Source organism: Salvelinus sp. IW2-2015, linkage group LG36 (assembly GCF_002910315.2).
Source record: "Salvelinus sp. IW2-2015 linkage group LG36, ASM291031v2, whole genome shotgun sequence".
Taxonomy (NCBI): domain Eukaryota; kingdom Metazoa; phylum Chordata; class Actinopteri; order Salmoniformes; family Salmonidae; genus Salvelinus; species Salvelinus sp. IW2-2015.
The window spans coordinates 11107322-11129667 of NC_036875.1; the positions used below are offsets into that span (position 1 = coordinate 11107322).

Below are 22346 nucleotides of genomic sequence, written 5' to 3' on the forward strand. Positions count from 1 at the left end.
TGCTTCTGGTAGTTGGCCACCAGGTTTGCACACATGCTCAGGAGGGATTTTGTCCACTCCTCTTTGCAGATCTTCTTCAAGTCATTAAGGTTTCGAGGCTGACGTTTGGCCAACTCGAACCTTCAGCTCCCTCCACAGATTTTCTATGGATTAAGGTCTGGAGACTGGCTAGCCACTCCAGGACTTAATGTGCTTTTTCTTGAGCACTCCTTTGTTGCCTTGGCCGTGTGTGTTTTGGGTCATTGTCATGCTGGAAATACCCATCCACGACCATTTTCAATACTGGCTGAGGGGAAGGAGGTTTTCACCCAGATTTGACGGTACATGGCCCGGTCCATCGTCCCTTTGATGCGGTGAAGTTGTCCTGTCCCTTAGCAGAAAAACACCCCAAAGCATAATGTTTCCACCTCCATGTTTGACGGTGGGGATGGTTTCTTGGGTCATAGGCAGATTCTCCTCCTCCAAACACCGGCAAGTTGAGTTGATGCCAAAGAACTCCATTTTGGTCTCGTCTGAACAACACGTTCACCCAGTTGTCCTCTGAATCATTCAGATGTTCATTGGCAACTTCAGAGGCATGTATATGTGCTTTCTTGAGCAGGGGTTTTTCTGGATATTTTTGTTGTTATTCTGTCTCTCACTGTTCAAATAAACCTACCATTAAAATTATAGACTGATCATTTCTTTGTCAGTGGGCAAACGTACAAAATCAGCAGGGGATCAAATAYTTTTTTCCCTCACTGTAGATGTCCTAGCCTACCTCTTTCAGGTAATACATTAAATTCAGTATTAGCCTTATATTCAGCGAATTTATGATGGGTTATGCATAATAAGCTTCAAACTTATAGCCTCTGTCTCTTGAGAAATACACACGCACCTGTGCTCAGCTGGCCTCTCCTTAAAAATGCTCCTTATCTCTTGGAGWCCCATGCAGGACATTTTTGTACTTATACCAATAGACTATTCGAAGAGGGACGCAAGCTTTTGTTTGTTGAATGTTAAATACAACAGCCAATAGAACTCACGGGTAGTTTGAAAGAAGAGTGAATGCGCAATGGCGGTAGGCTATAGCAGTTATTTATTCAGACCCATAACCATTCAATCTTCGTGAAGAGAAGTGAAAGCCTTCTCATCCCCACAGTGACTGTACGTACATACCCCAACCAGAAGCCATGGATAAGAGGCAACATCCGCACTGAGCTAAAGGGTAGAGCTGCTGCTTTCAAGGAGCGGGAGTCTAACCCGGAAGCTTATAAGGAATCCCGCTATGCCCTCCAACGAACCAGCAAACAGGTAAAGTGTCAATACAGGACTAAGATCCAATCGTACTACACCGGCTCTGACACTTGTCRGATGTGGCAGGGCTCGCAAACTATTACAGACTATAAAGGGAAGCACAGACGAGAGCTGCCAAGTGACAGGCGCCTACCAGACGAGCTCAATTAATTMTTTGCTCACTTCGAGGCAAGTAACACTGAAACATGCATGAGAGCATCAGTTGTTCCGGACGACTGTGTGATCACACGCTCTGCAGCCGACGTGAGTAAGACCTTTCAACAGGTCAAMATTCACAAGGCCGCAGGGCCAGACGGATTACCAGGACATGTACTCCAAGCATGCGCTAAGCCAACTGGCAAGTGTCTTCACTGACATTTTCAACCTCTCCCTGTCTGAGTCTGTAATACCAACATGTTTCAAGCAGRCCACCATAGTCCCTGTGCCCAAGAACACTAAGGTAACCTGCCTAAATGACTACCGCCCCGTAGCACTCATGTCTGTAGCCATGAAGTGCTTTGAAAGGCTGTTCATGGCTCACATTAACACCATTATCCCAGAAACACTAGACCCACTCCAATTTGAATACCGCCCTAACAGATCCACAGATGATGCAATCTCTGTTGCACTCCACACTGCCCTTCTCCACCTGGACAAAAGGAACACCTATGTGAGCATGCTATTCATTGACTACAGCTCAGCGTTCAACACCATAGTGCACTCAAAGCTCATCACTAAGCTAAGAACCCTGGGACTAAACCTTCCCTTTGCAACTGGATCCCGGTGGTAGGGTAGGTAACAACACATCCGCCACGCTGATCCTCAGGGGCCCTCAGGGGTGTGTGCTCAGTCCCCTCCTGTACTACCTGTTCACTTCATGACTGAAGGCCAGGCACGACTCCAACAACATCATTAAGTTTGCTGATGACACAAAAGTGGTAGGCCTGATCACGACAACGACGGGACAGCCTATAGGGAGGTCAGAGACCTGGCCTTGTTTGTGCCAGGACAACAACCTCTCCCTCAATGTGATCAAGACAAAGGGATGATTGTGGACTACAGGAAAGGAGACCGAGCACGCCCCGTTCTCATCGACAGGGCCGTAGTGGAGCAGGTTGAGAGCTTCACGTTCCTTGGTGCCCACATCAACAACAAACTAACATGGTCCAAGCACACCAAGACAGTCATGAAGAGGGCACGAGAAAACCTATTCCCATCATGGAGAAATATTTGGCATGGTTCCTCAGATCCTCAAAAGGTTCTAACTGCTGCACATCGAGAGCATCCTGACTGGTTTGCATCACTGCTGGTATGGCAACTGCTCAGCCTCCGACCGCAAGACACTGCAGTGGGTAGTGCGTACGGCCTAGTACATCACTGGGGCCAAGCTTTCTGCCATCCAGGACCTCTATACCAGGCATTGTCGAGGAAGGCCCTAAAAATTGACAAAGACGCCAGCCACAGTCATAGACTGTTCTCCTGCTACCACAGGCAACAGTACTGGAGCGCCAAGTCTAGGTCCAAGAGCTTCTAAACAGCTTCTACCCCAAGCATAAGACTCCTGAACATTAATCAAATGGCAACCCGGACTATTTGCATTGCCCCCCCCCCCCCACCACTTTACACTGCTGCTACTCTCTGTTATTGTCTTGCTAGTCTTTAATAACTCTACCTACATGTACATATTACCTCAATTACCTCGACTAACCGATGCCCCCGCACATTGACTCTGTACCGGTACCCCCTGTATATAGCCACGCTGTTGTTATTTTACTGCTGCTCTTTAATTATTCGTTACATTTATTTCTTATTCTTGTTTTTTGTAGGTATTTTTTAATWAWWTKTTTTTAACTGCATTGTTGGTTAGGGCTTGTAAGTAAGCATTTCACTGTAAGGTCTACACCTGTTGTAACATTTGATTTGATATGTAGGTTATTGGATAATGGCACAGTCATTTGGGCTTTTTTGGGGTTTGGGCTCATTAAATGTCTTTAATGTAGGGCTCAGAAAATGTATATGGCTCACCAGGCTCAGGTAGCATCAGGCTTGATTTTTAAAATCAAAGCTCTAATCAAATCCAGACATAGGCCTATTTACAGTATATGCTTTACAATGCTTTTGAATGACACTTCCGGTTTTGGCAGGAAATACSGGGTTAGGCGGGAGAAAAGGGATTTATTCTCGGGAGGGAACATTTGTGAAATACATACATATCGCTCATAGGCTACACCACTGCTGTCGTCATTACCTCCAAGCGTTTATTCAAATTGAATATATAATCTTTGGATCCCGACAGCAGTCGCACCATTGGAAGACATAGCTTGAAMTGTAGCCTACACAATCTTATTTGTGCTCTTTTCCCAGGATCCATCAAACGCATTTGGTGTGTCATCATAGTGGTCTCTGACTTGTGGTCAGACTCCCTCAGGCGGAACAAACTTAAACTTGCGCCTTTTTTCAATGTTGATTTCAATGTCAGAAAACAAAAAGGTGTCAACAACAACAACATCTTAAACATCCTTTCTGAACTTAAAAGTAATCCTAGAAGTAATCATCTAGTTTTTCAAAAGTATCTGCAATCTGATTACAATATTTTTGCTGCTAATGTAACAGATTGCAGTTACAGTTTTCTTTTAATCAGTACTCCCAACCCTGTGTGCAACTGTGACAAAATTGGTTTGACTTTGGATAGACTATCCCCGGAGCTAGTTAGGAACCTTCAACACAATGTAAATTAGACAATATTTACATGTTGCACACCTTTTAGTTTCCTTATTAAATGCTTTCAATATTTGTATATGAATTTCTACAATTTAAAGTTAGTTTTAAGTTTTTAAGCATTGCAATTTGAAGCTATTGGAAGTTTTACATATTGTCCCATGTACTGTGTAAATTACAGATGGTCCCTACCTAGCACCATAGGGATATCCAAAGTAAACCAAAATGTATCATGGGCGTTACGATTGGGTCACATGCATCTGCACTCTGAATTGATGATTAATTGTCTGCTGCCAGCTGTGGGTATGTGGGCACGATTGAAACAAACCCAACCTTCATTTACGTTGTGATGCAGTCACGACCACAAGTCTCACAAAACGTTGTTTTGGACAAGACTGACTTTATGATCAAGATTATCATATCTACACGTTGTAGTCAATTTTGAAAGTAGAATGAAAGTTTCCGACTCATATCGAAATGAGAAGTTGTCAAGCAAACACAGTTTGGGGCAATTTTAGGGGCAATTGCTCTTCAATATTTTATTTGAAATTATAGACTAACTACTAGTGAGAACCTAAAGTCAAGGCTGGTATATTAACATCTGGAAGTTTGGCAAATAGTGATTTTTGCATGATTTCCTTTGGAGGAAAGCAATATTCTGAAGATTAAGTTGTCACGTCACTCAGAGCAGAAACTGTGTTTGCTTGGCATTTCAGGAGGGATTGTCATAATGTTGACATTTCCAGGAAGATTAATATTTGCATAATATCTTGATAGCATACATTTGTCAACAACCTTCAAGCTGTGATGTGTTATTGCACAGGAAATCATTTGGCCATGATGTACATTTCCCCACTCACATTTGAGCCATGCTCATTTAGACAAACATTCAGCTCATGATATTTTGACTTGGGKMCSYRRGTAGGCTAATGCATATTAGCGAAATTGAGCTTGAAAAACAATAAACAAAGGTTCTCTATAAAATGCCACTCATGAATACCAATGTCACACCACAAGCCTGGACAATAAATATAAACTACAGTATTTCTATATGCAGTCTGTATGATGTGTCTAGATCATGTTCACTTCCCTGAATTGAGACACTAGAAGCATGTTGTGTCCAATGCCTTTTATGATGCTTTGTACTTGCTCTTACTCATGTCCAACACTCATCTTCACCCCTAGTGAGCCAGCCATCTGTAATAGAATACCAATAATGGGTTTAGTTTCACTTTGGCAGTACTGTCCCTGAAGATAACATAGCAATTAATGTGCAGGAAGAGAGAGAACCAGGGATTCCGTTCTCTCCTCATCCGAAAGCTGTCAGCTTCTGACAGATGTCGTTTACGCCAATTACATTTCAAAAGAGAATTTATTGCGCTCATTTGCAACGGCATCTGTAGTTGTTTGCGTACGGTAGGATGTTTTTCCCCTCCTCAGAATAGGGGAACCATAACCATTCTCAGACGTGGTTCATGGGCATTTACCGCAGCAGCTGCTGTCTCCCATACACCAGGGTCAATAAATTCCTGTCATGGTAGGTTCACTCCAGAGGTTTGACTGATTAGCATAGTTTGATGGAGTTCTGAAACCAGGGTTTGTCTCATGATTTTCCATATTTTAGATAACAAGTTATACAAGTTTGGCAGGCATCACCTGGGCTGACACCTCAGAACAAATTAGCTTGTCGTGACTTAACTGTGTTTTAGGAATCATTTGCAAGGCTAGTGGCTAGGCTTGCAAAAACTCCCCTATCTTTATTTAAATTTGATCTGTTCCCTTCTTTTCAGAAATAGCAATTATGGGGACAGATGGAGAACCTAAGAGCAGATTAACTGAAAGTAGAAAGGAAAGTCTCTATTAATCTAATTCTTAAGTAACTACACAATCCTCTTTCTAAAACGAACACCTCCTAGCTAATGATTACCACTATCTCAGTGTCAGCAACTCAGCTTGCCTCAGACATGAAAGGCTTGGCTAGATTGATCTGAATAACTTTACCTCCCCCACGAAGAAGATGCCAGTATGGGCCAGTCCTTGCCATTCTTCCGCCCTAGGCAAGACCAGAAAACGACAAACCTTCAAAAGTAGAAAGCTAAATTAAGTTGAAAAGACATCTATCTACAGGACGTATTTTCCAGACGTTGAAATCATGTTCATTTTCAGTTCTGAATGAAAGTTGAAAATACGTATTTTACGGATGTTGAAAATACTATTTTCCAGAAGTTGAAATCAGGCTCATTTTTGGTTCTGAATGAAAGTTGAAAATAGGTCATTTATAGTCATCTATGTTAAGGCCAAATCAAGGTTGGTCCAGATAAAATCTGAACCGAACATAGACGTTGGCTTCAGTCCGTGCTTACTGGGGTGTAGCCTACAGTGTTGCCTGAAATKGAATTTTATGAATGCCCATCTAATATGTGGTAAGCCTGTGGTAAGCGCTACAAAAATACTTCCAAAAGACGTTGGCTCATGCTTACTGGKGTGTAGCCTACCATGTCAGCCCGCAATGGAATTTTATGAATGCCCATCCACTGTGGTAGGCCCACAGTTTGTAAAACAGGTCATTGCATTGGCTTTGTTATTCCTGATTCTTGTGACTAATCAATTTGGATATTTAAGCTCTGCATATCAGCTACCCAACTTTATCAGGAGTTTTCGTTAGCCTATTTGGAATATGTTTACATGGCGCGCGTGAAATGCAGAAGTATTTTCTTTTTTGCTATGATCAGCTTGTCAAAAATTGACAGATACAAACTTGAAACCACTGATCATGACAATGGGGTGAAACTCCTSRACAACAGTTGTGATTGTCCATTCCATATTGTCAATTTTACTTTGACCTGTCCTGTTTTTAGGATATGTAAATCTTGGTGGGGCAAACGTTAAAAAAAATGTGGGGGATGCATGCCAGCAAAGCCACAACACAACACTAAACAATACATGAATTGCACTATAAAGGTGACAAACAGTGSCCGCAAACTGGTAGGGCCTACATAAAGCTGTCCCAACAGCAGAGCTTTATTTTCAGCACCATGGAGTGAATCCTTACCACTTCTACACCTGGCTATCATCAGAGACTTGACTGACAGTGAAACACTTAATTCAGCCTCATTTACTGCCTTTTAAAAAAACATAGATGATATGGCTGACTTGCTTAAACAAATGTAGTTTCTACTGACAATTGAGATGTACAAACTATAGCATAAAGGGACGACGAGCGGATAAGAGGAAATCTGTAATGATTAAGACATTAATGAGCGAGCTAGGGCGGATGTAATTAATCTAACTATTTGTTCAGCACTTTTGAAATGTACAGCGGCAGAATTCAGAACATGGTGGTTCTTACAGTATTCTCACTGTACACCAAGTCAGAACCGTAGGATAAATAAAGGGGGCATATACTGTAAGCAAACAATGAAAGCTCTTACAATATTCAATGATTACATTTCTCTAAAACAGGCTATAGGCTACATGTGCACCACCAAGTCAGAACAGTAGCCAAATTAGGAGGGGGAAAGGGACCAAATTGTTATGGTGAGGCACATGGGCTACTAACAGCTTACTACACAACATACACTTAGTATTACTTTCTTAGCTACAGTACAGTATACATATCTCCCTGGCATATTACAAAATGTATACAGAAGCATACAAGACATTTTTGGACTCACCTTGTTGTGTTGTGCTCACTTGAACAGGAAGGTGGCACGGCGGTCCTTCGTGGGCAAATTTTGGCATCAAAGTCTGGCATTCTCTGGATTTATGGTGCTTTCAAGACAACTGGGAACTCSGAAAAAACAAGGACGAATCATGATGTCAGTGATTTTCAGGTCAGAGCTCTAGAAAGAGGCCAAAGTTCCCGACTTGGAATTCCAAGTTGGATCATCGTATTTTCCCAGTCGGAGCTTGTTTTTTTTCCTGAGTTCCCAGTTGTCTTGAACTCACTGACGTCTGAGATTTCCCAGTTCCGAGTTTCCAGTTGTTTTGAATGCGACAGAAGTCATGCTGGATTGACAGCATGGCCAATGTTGAATGTTTATCCTTTTAAGCTTGGAAAAGAGACCCTTAAACCCAGACTTGGACCACACAACCACTCAACTGAATAGTAGGCTAGTGATTGCTTTTCAATGCTTGCAGTTAACCACTGATTCCTTCCAAACCACTCATTGTTGAATTTGCGATTTCCAACTTGTTGTGTAATATTTATGTCCAAAGGCCGATGAGCACCGATACGTTTTATCTATAATTTCTCTTAAGAATGTCTCTTCATATGACAAGGATTGAAAAGGATTTGCCAGCAAATTGTCTTGATTCACGATGATGACTGCTAGCTTGCTAGCTAAGATTTTGGATCAGTCCAATCAAAGCTACTGTAGATATAACGTGATTTGACATCAYTTTATCTGTGGCCAATGAATTTGAGCCTTCTTGGATGGGCACTTCTAATGTAACTCTATGCCAGCATCCAAGGGGCTTGAATTTTCGAGCTCTACCCATAGACCATAAGTGACAGAACACGGAGCCAATCACGGCGCAACTAGAGAACTTTACCAACCCATATTTTTCGCTGGCTGCCCCACCACCACAGAAAGCACTGAGCTAGGCGGAAACACCTGCATTTTGGAGCTGCGTTACTCAAGAAAGCAAAAAAGAGACCATACCTCTAATATTATTTTGTTTTACATTATTTGCAAACTGATATGTGACATGTATTAATCCCAAAATAACATGCAAAACAGGCACACAAAAATAAATATATATATATATATTTTTTTTTTTGCTAAACAGATGGAGCTCAAAACAGCCTGAATGACGGGTCTTGGTCAGTTTAGCTCAGAAAATGCCGCCCTCAACAATCTGCCGCCTAATCCTGAAATTTACCACACGCTAGTGTAAACGAACTGTAATGAGCGGGCAGGCCTTGAGTCTGGCCTCATTTAGACATCCATCATCAGCATGATGGGATATACACAGAGCATAAAATGAACACCCGCCACCCACCAAATGCGGGTAGATTTCGGTATTGGCTGTTAAGAATGTCTATTTTAACCAGCCACGTTGGGGGTGGTCAATTTGCAGGGCTCTAGCGAGCGTTACATTCTCTAATAAAAATAGTCAAAAGTCAAGTATGAGCACGTTTTCAAAGTATTTCTGCTGTTTTGTTTCATAACTACTAATCGCACAAAGAAATATGAATCCTATATCCCACCTTGCGTAGGAAGACTGTCTAGCAAGGGAGCTGTGTGCACAGAGTGGTGCTGATGATAGATTTTTGGAGGCACTGCGCACAGGAAAGAAAGTTGGTCTAATTTAGTCTAAAGTSTACAAAGTGAGACTGTCCTCGTGTTTCTTGGCAATTCACAGTGCCTTCGGAAAGTATTCAGACCCTTTCACTTTTAGCACATTTTGTTACGTTACAACGTTATTCTAAAATGGATTAAATTAAAAATGTAAAAATCTATCTACACACAATACCCCATAATGACAAAGCGAAAACAGCACCTTTGGCAATGATTACAGCCTCGAGTCTTCCTGGGTATGACGCTACAAGCTTGGCTGTCACRGCCGTTGGAAAAAGAGGACCAAGGTGCAGCGTGGTGAGCGTACAATTTCTTTATTGAATAAAAATGACGCCGAACAAAAACAACAAACACTACAAAAACAAACCATGAAGCTACAGRCTATGTGCCCTAAACAAAAGTCAACTTCCCACCAAGAMAGGTGGAAAAAAGGGCTACCTAAGTATCAGTATACTTAGTATACCTAAGTCTCAATCAGAGACAACGATAGACAGCTGCCTCTGATTGAGAACCACACCCGGCCAAACACAAAGAAATACACAACATAGAACATAGAATACCCACCCCAACTCACGCCCTGACCAAACCAAAATAGAGACATAAAAAGGATCTCTAAGGTCAGGGCRTGACATTGGCACACCTGTATTTGTGGAGTTTCTCCCATTCTTCTCTGCATATCCTCTCAAGCTATGTCAGGTTGGATGGGGAGCGTCGCTGCACAACTATTTTTAGGTATTTTCAGAGATGTTTGATCGGGTTCAAATCTGGGCTCTGGCTGGGCCACTCAAGGACATTCAGAGACTTGTCCCCAAGTCACTTCTGCGTTGTCTTGGCTGTGTGATTAAGGTCGTTGTCCTGTTAGAAGGTAAACCTTCGCCCCAGTCTGAGGTCCTGAGCGCTCTGGAGCAGGTTTTCATACTTTACTCCGTTCRTCTTTCCCTCGATCCTGACTAGTCTCCCAGTCGCTRCCGCTGATGAACATCCCAACAGCATGATGCTGCCACCAGCATTCTTCACCGTAGGGATGGTATTGGCCAGGTGATGAGCGGTGTCTGGTTTCCTCCAGACATGACCCTTGGCATTCAGGCCAAAGAGTTCAATCTTGTTTCATCAGACCAGAGAATCTTGTTCTTATGGTCTGAGAGTCCTTTAGTTGCCTTTTGGCAAATTCCAAGCGGCTGTTATGTGCCTTTTACTAAGGAGTGGCTTCCGTCTGGCCACTCTACCATAAAAGCCTGATTTGTGGAGTGCTRCAGWGATTCTCCCATCTCAACAGAGGAACTCTGGAGCTCTGTCAGAGTGACCATCGGGTTCTTGGTCAGAGTGACCATCGGGTTCTTCGTCACCTCCCTGACCAAGGTCCTTCTCCCCCGGTTGCTCAGAAGAGTCTTGGTGGTTCCAAACTTCTTCCATTTAAGAATGATGAAGGCCACTGTGTTCTTGGGGACATTCAATGCTGTAGACGTTTTTTCGTACCCTTGCCTAAATCTGTCCCTCGACACAATCCTGTCTTGGAGCTCTACAAACAATTCCTTTGATCTCATGGCTTGGTTTTTGATCTGACATGCACTGTCAACTGTGGGACCTTATAAAGACAGGTGTGTGCCTTTCCAAATCATGTCCAATCAATTGAATTTACCACAGGTGGACTTAAACCAAGTTTTAGAAACATCTCAAGGACATCTCAATGAAAACAACAAGTCTCATAGCGAAGGTCCTGAATTCTTATGTAAATACGTTWTTTCTGGGTTTTTTATTTTATAAATTTGCTAACATTTCTAAAAACCTGTTTTCACTTTATCATTATGGGGTATTGTATGTAGATTGATGAGGAAATGTTTTTATTTGATCCATTTTAGAATAAGGCTGTAACGTAACAAAAAGTRCTAAAAGTGAAGGGGTCTGAATACTTTCCGAATGCACTGTCAATTTTCATCTACCTGCCAGAGTGGCTGGTGGAMCAAACAGTTAAATAACGTCCTGAGAACATGTTTTGATAAGACTTTTAATAGCACTGCTAGCTTAGTTTGGGTTAAGTGTTTTGAACTCTAAGCACATATAGAAATKAATTTGCCTAGGCATTAATCATGCGTTTTTATTGTGGCACGGCATCAGGGATATTGGAACCTAGGATCTTCTGTTCCCTATCCATGAAATGAGTCCACAGCACCACCAGGATGGAGCTAGCATGCCATGTTTTTTTAACTCATACAATGTTGTTAATGTTAGTCTATTCAAAAAGACCCCATTTCAAAAGAAACAAGCACTCATTAAGATCAGGTGTTAGTGGGCATGGCCAACACACCTGAACACACTTAACCAGATAGAGGATAGAGAGAGCTTTGTTGATGCTGAGAATGGAATGTACAGTATATGTGTTTAAATAACATTCTTAGAATGTTCTTCAAACGTTACTGATGTTTTTTTTGTGGTATTTATGGAACGTTTTCTTAATGTTCTGAGAACATGACTTTAAGCAGAACCATGAGGAAACCTGCAAAAAAGTACTGAAATTCCCACAGAAGAACGTTGTTTAACATTTTCTGAACAATTTGAGAACATTACTTTAAATAGAACCATGRGGAAATCTGTAGGAAACGTTATGCTGAAGTACTGAAATCCCCACCTAAGAAACATATGGTTCTCAGAACGTTATGTGTTWGCTGGGTAATGTCTTCACATATAACCATCTGTCATCATCCTGTTGTAATTATAGAAATTTAGTTATTATGGCGTACAGTGCTTGTCTCTTCATTAAGTTGAGCAGTGCATGGTGGGTAATTGCACAGGGCACTAGTAATGATGAAAAACTTAGCTGTTCATTTCTCTAGCATGCTGTTGTTTTCCCTTGGAGTAATATGCTACAGTTCYCTGCAGTGGTCTGGGCTTCCTCTTGTCAGGCCAGCGGTGCATTACGCTGAGACAATACTCTACATAGGCCTACACTGCTACACACAGCCTTCACCAGAGTCCTGTTATTATAAAGTAAGATCAAATTAAAGTATGATATGTGCCACAAATGTTCACTTGTTGTAAGGCCATTCAGGGCAGACAGAAGAGAGAGGTGGAGTGGAGAGGTGTACTGTCAAGGTGAGCTCTACTATTAATAAATAGGATGTCCATGACACCTCTTTTGGCTCGGTGCATTTTTGGACACAGTAGGCCCTGGGGGAGGAGAACAAAGATCAGTGGGCAGCAGCACAAGTGTTGGCCTCATCCCGGCAGGGATCCAGCTCTGTGTTTGGAAGCAGGTCTCCACAGAGCAGCTCAACCCTGGTGGAAGGAGAACAGCAGATACAATATGTCACAGGCATCTGATACCAGAGGGTTAAGGGGGTTGATAAAGGGTTTATAGGTTCTCTTACGCCAGAAGCATCCCACCCTACATCCCACTGCTGGCTTGTTTCTGAAGCTAAGCAGGGTTGGTCCTGATCAGTCCCTGGATGGGAGACCAGATTCTGCTGGAAGTGGTGTTGGAGGGTCAGTATGAGGCACCCTTTCCTCTGGTCTAACAAAAAAAAGAATATCCCAATGCCTCAGGGCAGTGATTGGGGACATTGCTCTGTGTAGGGTGCTTTCTTTCGGATGGGATGTTAAACAGGTGACCTGACTCTCTGTGGTCACTAAAGATCCCATGGCACTTATCTTAAGAGTAGGGGTGTTAACCCCGGTGTCCTGGCTAAATTCCCAATCTGGCCCTCATACCATCATGGCTCGTTCTTCCCCACTCCACTGTAACTATTCCCCAGGTTGTTGCTGTAAATGAGAATCAAATCAAATTTATATAGCCCTTCGTACATCAGCTGATATCTCAAAGTGCTGTACAGAAACCCAGCCTAAAACCCCAAACAGCAAGCAATGCAGGTGTAGAAGCACGGTGGCTAGGAAAAACTCCCTAGAAAGGCCAAAACCTAGGAAGAAACCTAGAGAGGAACCAGGCTATGAGGGGTGGCCAGTCCTCTTCTGGCTGTGCCGGGTGGAGATTATAACAGAACATGGCCAAGATGTTCAAATGTTCATAAATGACCAGCATGGTCAAATAATAATAATCACAGTAGTTGTCGAGGGTGCAGCAAGTCAGCACCTCAGGAGTAAATGTCAGTTGACTTTTCATAGCCGATCATTAAAAGTATCTCTACCGCTCCTGCGGTCTCTAGAGAGTTGAAAACAGCAGGTCTGAATGTGTTGAAGAATGTGTTCTCAGTCAACTTACCTGGTTAAATAAGGGTAAAATAAGAAGGTCTGGGAGTTTGGATCTCTGACTCATCTCTCCAGACAGACAGAGCGGTCTCCAGCACACAGCTCGACACCACCACCTGTCCCACAGTGCAGCCTGGGAGATGAGCCTTATTGTTTCAGACGTGCCTAATGATTTATTTACAGCCTCTGCTGTGCCATGCTTAAAATTAGCAACAACAGMTTTCCCACCAAGTGGGTCTTGATAGGATCTGCATGTTCTGCCTAGCATCGTGGCTGAATAAGTGATGCTGCTGGGGAGGGAATTGAATAGCCCCACTCATTCCACTTAAAGAGGATCCTATCTGTGGGTCCTTTGTAGTTGTGTGTAGAAGCTTATTTAAGAGGATTAAGATTTATTCACAGTGATGCATCGAATAACTAACTGACAGACTTTGATTTAAGCCAAGCCATGCCCCTGTTCTGTGTGTATTTTGARATACGTGAATAAAAAGGGCAAGTATGAATAGGTATGTCCAATACTGTAGACTTATCTGTACTGAAGACTTATCTGCACTGCAGTCAGATGGTACCTGATCCCCAAACTTTTCAGACATGTTTTTATGTTTCACTCTTGTTTTACTTTGAAGACCTGACTTATGCAAGGTGATCCTAAAGAACATACCTTCTGATAGGTGTGTTTCTGGGCATGCTCAGCCAATTAAATATTCTCTAGGGATTGTGTCCAGCTATTAGATTGCTGAGGCTGTGAATTGACTACTGTACTGGRCTCTCAAGTGAACATATTATATTATATTATAGTCTCTCTTTGTGTGGTTGGTCTTAGCCTCCTGCTGCTAGTCAGCATGGGTAGCGAAGGTGGTTCAACATAAGTAACCTGACACCTGAAGATGAGTTACCTTGGCTGAGACCTAGGCTTTAGCGCGATGTGCTAACCTGGTCTTAGTATTTTATTACTCTTCCTGGGATCCACACAAAGCATAAAACATGACATAATAMACAACATTGATAGACAAGAACAGTTCAAGGACTGAACTACACAAATATATATACAGGTGAAGTCGGAAGTTTACATACACTTAGGTTGGAGTCAATAAAACTCGTTTTTCAACCACTCCACACATTTCTTGTTAACAAGCTATAGTTTTGGCAAGTCGGTTAGGACATCTACTTTGTGCATAACACAAGTCATTTTTACAAAATTGTTTACAGACAGATTATTTCACTTATAATTCACTGTATCACAATTCCAGTGGGTCAGATGTTTACATACACTAAGTTGACTGGGCCTTTAAACAGCTTGGAAAATTCCAGAAAATGATGTCATGGCTTTAGAAGCTTCTGACGGCCTAATTATAGAATTTGATCAATTGGAGGTGTACCTGTGGATGTTTTTCAAGGCTACCTTCAAACTGCAGTGCCTCTTTGCTTGACATCATGGGAAAATCAAAAGAAATCAGCCAAGACCTCAGAAAAAAATTGTAGACCTCCCATACTGGTTCATCCTTTCCAAATGCCTGAAGGTACCACGTTCATCTGTACAAACAATAGTACGCAAGTATAAACACCATGGAACCAAGCAGCCGTCATACCGCTCAGAAGGAGATGCGTTCTGTCTCCTAGAGATGAACGTACTTTGGTGCGAAAAGTGCAAATCCATCCCAGAACAAAACAGCAAAGGACCTTGTGAAGATGCTGGAGGAAACAGGTACAAAAAGTATCTATATCCACAGTAAAACGAGTCCTATATTGACATAGCCTGAAAGGCCGCTCGCAAGGAAGAAGCCACTGCTCCAAAAACCGCCATAAATAAGCCAACTACGGTTTGCAACTGCACATGGGGACAAAGATCGTACTGTTTGGCCATAATGACCATTGTTATGTTTGGAGGAAAAAGGGGGAGGCTTACAAGCCAAAGAACACCATCCCAACCATGAAGCACAGGGGTGACAGCATCATTTGTGGGGGTGCTTTGCTGCAGGAAGGATTGGTGCACTTCACAAAATAGATGGCAACATAGGAAGAAAAATCAAGACATCAGTCAGGAAGCTAAAGCTTGGTGGCAAATGGATCTTCCAAATGGACAATGACCCCAAGCATACTTCCAAAGTTGTGGCAAAATGGCCCAAGGACAACAAAGTAAGTTATTGGAGTGGCCATCACAAAGCCCTGACCTCAATCCTATAGAAAATGTGTGAATAGAACTGAAAAAGCGTGTGCGAGGAGAGGCCTACAAACCTTACTCAGTTACACCAGCTCTGTCAGGAGGAATGGACCAAAATCCCAACTTATTGTGGGAAGCTTGTGGAAGATTACCCTAAATGTTTGACCCAAGTTAAACAATTTATAGGCAATGCTACCAATACTAATTGAGTGTATGTAAACTTCTGACCCACTGAGAATGTGATGAAAGAAAAAAATTATGAATAAAGAATTCTCTCTACTATTACTCTGACATTTCACATTCATAAAATAAAGTGGTGATACTAAATGACATAAGACAGGGAATTTTTACTAGGATTAAATGTCAGGAATTGTGAAAAACTGAGTTTAAATGTATTTGGCTAAGGTGTATGTAAACTTCCGACTTCAACTGTATATTTTTATTTTTTTAAGTTCCCACTGACAGTTACACACATTGGTGACAGTTACCCAAACATCAGTACATACACATCTGCCTAATAGTTATTTAGGAGAGAAAGGGGAGAGGCGTTGTGCTGTTGTATTTSTTTTTAAAGCTAATTCTGCTGTTTACTTGAGTAATTTCAGATCCGATCATGGCTCTGTATAATACCATGACTTGCCTTGAATTCATTCTGGATTTGGGGACTGTCTTGAGTCATGCAGACGGTTAGGTTGGTGCTTGTGACTCCCATCACCCAGTTGATGTGTATCAGCAGCTGGGGTGGCTGCAGGGAGGAGAAGGTCACTGACAGGAGTGTAAGTGTTGTGGAGATATTTGAAACCCAGTCAGTAAGTTACACATTTCCTCCCTTGGTTTCCTTTTCCATTTAGAGGTTCTAGTTGACCTTACACTTGCTAATTGATACGGTCGTCCTGTTTTTGCACTTCGTTATACAGAAACATACAAGCAGTGGTTGAAATGCGCTGGTGCTCGCGTGTACAGTACATAAAACTGGCACCTCTCATATTTTTTACTACTTGAATACCGTCATTTTTTAGAGAATAATGGCTCTAAAATAGGAACCAACCCTGGTGGGGTAGAATCACAGTGAGTATTGGTACCTTTTCCATTACGCTTCAAGCAGTGCTAACAAGTCACATAACAAGCATGTTGATGGGTTTGTTATTAGTTCAGACTAATAGCCGTTGTTATGGCAGGCCTTTTAGCATGAATATTGTACCATAAAGAGGGGTTCCATTCTGGAGTGTACCAGCCTCAACTGAACGCTGACTAATTCACCTCGGGGCTTTACAGTAGGGGTGGCAGAGATGCAGCACAGCGGAGTGCCAAGCTTTTAAACTGTCATAAACTCTCCTCCAAGATGAATATTGCCTGTGAGACTTGAATTATCTCTGTATGGAATAATGTAACAGTGATTCCAATTTTATGAGCTTGTTTTTCTCAGTCTTTTGCGATCAATTTCATTTAGCTTTATGTGGCTTCGCTAGTTTAATTGCCTGGTATATTTTCCCTCGTGTTTTCCGTGCTGTAAGCATAAAATATGTAAATTATAATATTTCCCTAATATAAAAGTGATAGAGCAACAAATAAGAGAGGAGGGTTCATTTTTGAAGACGGTGATATTGATAATTTGATTCACATCGTATCTGAACGTCATTAGTTTTGCATCCCTTCCTCTGAGTGCATGGTAGAGGTCTTCTCGGGTCCACAAAGTTGGACCCATACCTGAACTGACCCGAGGACAATCAGACGCGGACCCGAACGGACCCGATAACAATCAAACCCGATTGGACCCGAGTGACAGCAAAGACTTATCAGCAAAGTTGCTCTTCTGTTTAATGAATAGGTCTTTATAGATGGGTTGGTTGTTTAGCAACAAAAYTGACATATGCGCAACTATGGGGCAAAACAGACGGGATCTGCTTAGATTGTTGACAACATGTAAGCTATATTTCGTCTCCAATATTKATTGAAAACACACATTTGCACAGTGAGCACATGTTGTCTTTCAAATACGTCATTACAGTTGGTGGTTAGCTGGCCAGAGAATTTTTATCATATTAGCATTGACATGAAATCCGTCAAAACACCTCAAAACAAGAGATGGTATCAAGAACAAGATGAAACGAGCTGAAACGAGCCACTTGCGATTCTCCACATGGCAGCTTCTTGTCATTCTTGCTGGCAATCTGGCCATCCAGAATCACAACATCATGCTGTCTTCTGCCCCATGAAAGTGCGTACATCGTTTTCATGATGTTGTCAGCTAATATGTTGGCTAGGCCTTCTATTAGTCAATAAATTCACCTTATTAGCGTCAAATAACTATGCTATAGGATATGCAGGCCGTGGTCTGTTAGACAGCTGGGTCTATCAGCTGTAGTTACATAGAYCCAAGACCCRATGACGATTAAACAGGACCCGACCCGGACCMGAGGGAAAAGTTTGGATCCTGGGTCGGGTCTYGGGTATTCGTGTTCGGGTGGACCCGTGAAGACCACTAGTGCATGGAGGGGGCAAACAGAGAGATCATCATGTTACCCAGACGTGTAGTGTAATATGACACAGTGGAACATGGAGCGAGATGTCATTTTAAACGTTGTGCATATTTTTCGAGATGTCCATGTACACTCAAGAAAACATAAACCACTACCTGCTCTATTGATACCCTTAAACTTCACGTTTCAGAAGTTTGATGACAAATAACCTGCCGTCCAGTCCATTGTCAGAACGTACAATACACTGACAGATACACAGAGATAAAGCTACCGTCATCATTTCATGACTGCTGAAAGTTGCAACTCAAAGCACCAGCACAGTCAGCTGTGTCACTGTCACGTTYTGACCATAGTTCTTTTGTATTTTCTTTGTTTTAGTGTGGTCAGGGCGTGAGTTGGGTGGGTAATCTATGTTTTCTATTTCTGTGTTGGTTTTCTGTGTTTGGCCTGATATGGTTCTCAATCAGAGGCAGCTGTCAATCGTTGTCCCTGATTGGGAACCATATTTAGGTAGCCTGTTTTGTGTTGGGTTTTGTGGGTGGTTGTTTTCAGTCTTTGTGTGTCTGCACCAGATATAACTGTTTCGGTTTTCACCTTTGTTGTTTTTGTATTTTGAGTTGTTCACTTCCATTAAATAAGATKAACAATTACCACGCTGCGCATTGGTCCTCTGATCCTTCAAACTTCTCCTCCTCAGGCGAGGAGGAAGACGACAGCCGTTACAGTCACTTTCTTCAGAACCACGTTCAGCTGTCTGACAAAACGTATTCCACACCAAAGCCATTTATCTCACCAGGAACAATAGATTTCACAAGGTCTGTCTATTGGAACATTTGTAGACTGTGATGGAATAGGCTGTGGAATCAGTTCTATTCTGACCCCTTGACTTTTTCCTCATTTTGTTACCTTTCCACATTTGGTTGCTGAGCTCAGTTTTCGAGTCTCATAGCAAAGAGTCTGAATACTTATGTAAATAAGGTATTTCTGTTTTTTATTTTGAATACATTAGCATTATGGGATATTGTGTGTAGATTGATGAGGAAAACAATTAATTTAATCAATTTTAGAATAAGGCTGTACATAACAAAATTTGGAGRAAGGGAAGGGGTCTGAATACTTTCAAAATGCACTGTATGTGACGCAGTACGCRATTTTCGGGGACCACCTTTAGCTTGTGGGCCCTACTTTCAGAACTACTGGCTAAAAAGTATACAAAAGTACCAGATAATCTCTTTAAAACTCACCACATGCTGTGCTGCACCCTGTCAACTTCCATATAGTTTTTATCACATCTCTTCTCTGCCAGGCTGTTTCGCCATCGGTATTTCATACCAGTAATCATCCAATTATGTGTTATCATGAGAAAACACAGAGCCATGTATCATGCCAGTAGTCTTATCAACACAATTTATATTCAAAATTCTGAAGAAAAATTATAAATACTGTAGGAATCCAACCCTGAGAAAGACCTTCATACATCATGTTATATCAGGAGAGCTGGTATAATGCTTTGATGTGTAAATGTAAAGCAACAGCCAGGCTCACATGGAATTGTGATACACAATGATTAGAATGGAGGATAGAGAAATAGCTGGAAAACATACTCATGAAAACAGGTCCTGTATATAATTGACAGTCTGGTTCGATCGACAAAGTAGTTTCTGTAGGTCCTTTGAAAAAAGATTGTGAGAAGAAAGGTGGTCAAGAAAGATTTAGGTGCAACCTTTCCCTGTAATGTGTGGACCAGTTAATAGAATCTGGCACCTATTAGAGAGAGACGTGGTTATTGCAAAAACATTCGAAAGTTGTGTCCATAAATCTGCATGGGGCTATAAATCAAGTAATGACTTGTTGTGTACAGAGGACTGTATAATAGCCCTTTTTACAAACCAGTGTTCAAAACACTCCACCTGCAGCCTGGGAGAAAGGCATGTCACTTTGTGATGAATGGTCGCCTTTGTATTGCGTTCCTAACACAGATTTACCCCTTGTTATAAAATAAATCTTGATAAATTGAGTCTATTTTCATTGCTTTGACTAATTATTTCACAATTTTGCTTGAGTCTGTGAGGTGTTGCCTACCGGCTCCATTCCAGTTCAGTATGGTTAAAGCGCCTGCAGCAATGTGTGTGTCTGTGTCTAAACAGGAAAGAGTTGTCTTTTTCTTATAGTGTCCTCTCTGACAGACAGTCAGCCGCCTGGTCCAGTCATATAGCAGACATTATGATTGGCTCTCTGCATGACATCCAGCATTATGGAGATGGATTGGAGTAATAAACTCTGGCTGGCTGCCCACGCTACACGCTACAGTAATCTAAACAGAGACTAATACACCGACACAGACCGGACAAACATACAGCAGCAGAAAACATACCAATGCATACAAACAGGGGAAAATGCAATGCCAGAGAATCTACTATACAAGCTGTTCTGTTATTCGTTGTTTAGAACCCCCTGCAAAGTCGTATTGATTCGAAATGGTGGTGAAATGGTTGAAATGGTGGTGGATGCAAAATTGTCCATGTTTTGGATGACTTGAAATGCTATAATGAAAACCCCTGTTAAGAAATCTAGAATGAGATGACAGACTCTGATCTACCAGTAGATCTATCTGGCTCAGGTCTGGTTGAAGAAATACTATTGCCACAGGAATTGGCATAAGTTTTGCTAGGTTTTCACAGTACAGAAAGTTCTTCCTTGGTCATTTCCGAAAAATGCTGGTAAGGCACATTTACTTACTTTTTCCATTTTGGCCCCCAGTCTCCAAACACTTAGGAGAGTCAATGACTGAGCCATGAATGTAAAAGAGCAACCTTTTATTGCCACTTTACTTAATCAACTTAAAATGGCAATGTGTCACCGGTAGGCATTGCTTAGTGAAGTGCAGTGGCGCTGGAACACATAATTACACTGTAGGACTGTTAAAGTGAGTCTTTAAGAGCTGTTCGGATCATTCTGTATAAGTGCTGCTGGGTACTCTCTCTCAGATTCATGCCCCCTAGCTTACCCCCTTTTTGCTGTTGACTTCAGCATGCTGCCATGGCAACTAAAAGCCTCTGTCTCTCAATCAAGCTGGATTTGATTTTAGACATTCTAAATGTGGATAGATCCCTTCAATTGTAGAAATTATGTGTGTATTCAAAAACACTATCGTGGCTAATATTATGAACACAGTGTAATTTGCCTGCTGAGTCACGTACATCATGCTTGGAAGTTGGCATGAGTATGGGCTGTAGTCACTCAGGCTCTCTACATCTGCTAGCAAGGAACTATTTCATGGCTGGACTACTAATGCGACCCTGCACAGTTCAGCCTGAGATGCATTGGATATTACTCTCATTGAATTAGGTCTAGCATTGCACATTGTAGTGCCATCTTACTGTAACTAAGCACATCTATCAGTGAATTATTAAGTAATTGAAAAGACAATAGTTTTTCTGTTGCAACAAATCACTGACAGCAGATTCAGGGACAATTCAATGATTTTAATGCACAGGGGCCGAATGTAGCTGGGAAATGGTTCCATGCGTACAAGTGTGTCGGGGAGCATTGCAGGCAGACCTTGTGCTACTGGGATGTCTTTGTCCAGACATTCTTTGCGTTAACTTTTCAGGTTGACGAGAGATGAGATGTACTTCTATGTTTTATAGCCAAGAAAGAATGGAATTTACAAGCTGAAAATAATCGGGTCCGTAACTACATGTGAAGACGCCGAGGTGCAGACCKCTGACATGTTTTATAATAAAATATATATACTGTATATTGTATACATTAAAGAAAATCAATTACGGGTCAACATCTAAATATTGCTTCCAGAGTTGATCAAAGCACAGAACGCTTATATTCTTGATCGGACTAATCGCGCCTGCCTATTTGCGAACGATTGGAATCATGAACAGTGGTTATTTGGTTATTTATTGGTCACCTGCGTCCCCTGGATTTGCCTCCCGGACATGAAACAAACTACCCGTCTGCTCAAGTAGAAACGCTGCTGACAGTGTGTTTGCGAGATGCCRGACAGAAGGCAATTTTAAAACCGCCCGCGACTCCTGACGTGTCTACAGACAAAAAAATACTCTCGGAGAACGAGCGCACAACTGGTAATACAGTAGATACACTACATGGCCAACAGTATGTGGACACCTGTTCGTCGAGACCTCGCTTTGTGCACGGGGGCATTATCATGCTGAAACAGGAAATGGCCTTCTT

The 22346-nt window shown here is 41.9% G+C and overlaps 1 protein-coding gene across 3 annotated transcripts in view; it reads left to right on the forward strand.

Moving 5' to 3' along the window:
• The window catches only part of b3galt1b (UDP-Gal:betaGlcNAc beta 1,3-galactosyltransferase, polypeptide 1b), a 131023-nt gene that overhangs the window by 99746 nt on the left and 8931 nt on the right, over positions 1 to 22346 (forward strand). The window contains exon 1 of one of the 3 annotated variants that reach the window (XM_023980832.1): positions 16536 to 16725. The exons of the other annotated variants lie outside the window; for them this stretch is intronic. The gene's annotated coding sequence lies outside the window, so the exon portion shown is untranslated. Of the gene's footprint in view, positions 1 to 16535; positions 16726 to 22346 lie in introns of those variants that run through there. 3 annotated transcript variants of the gene reach the window in all.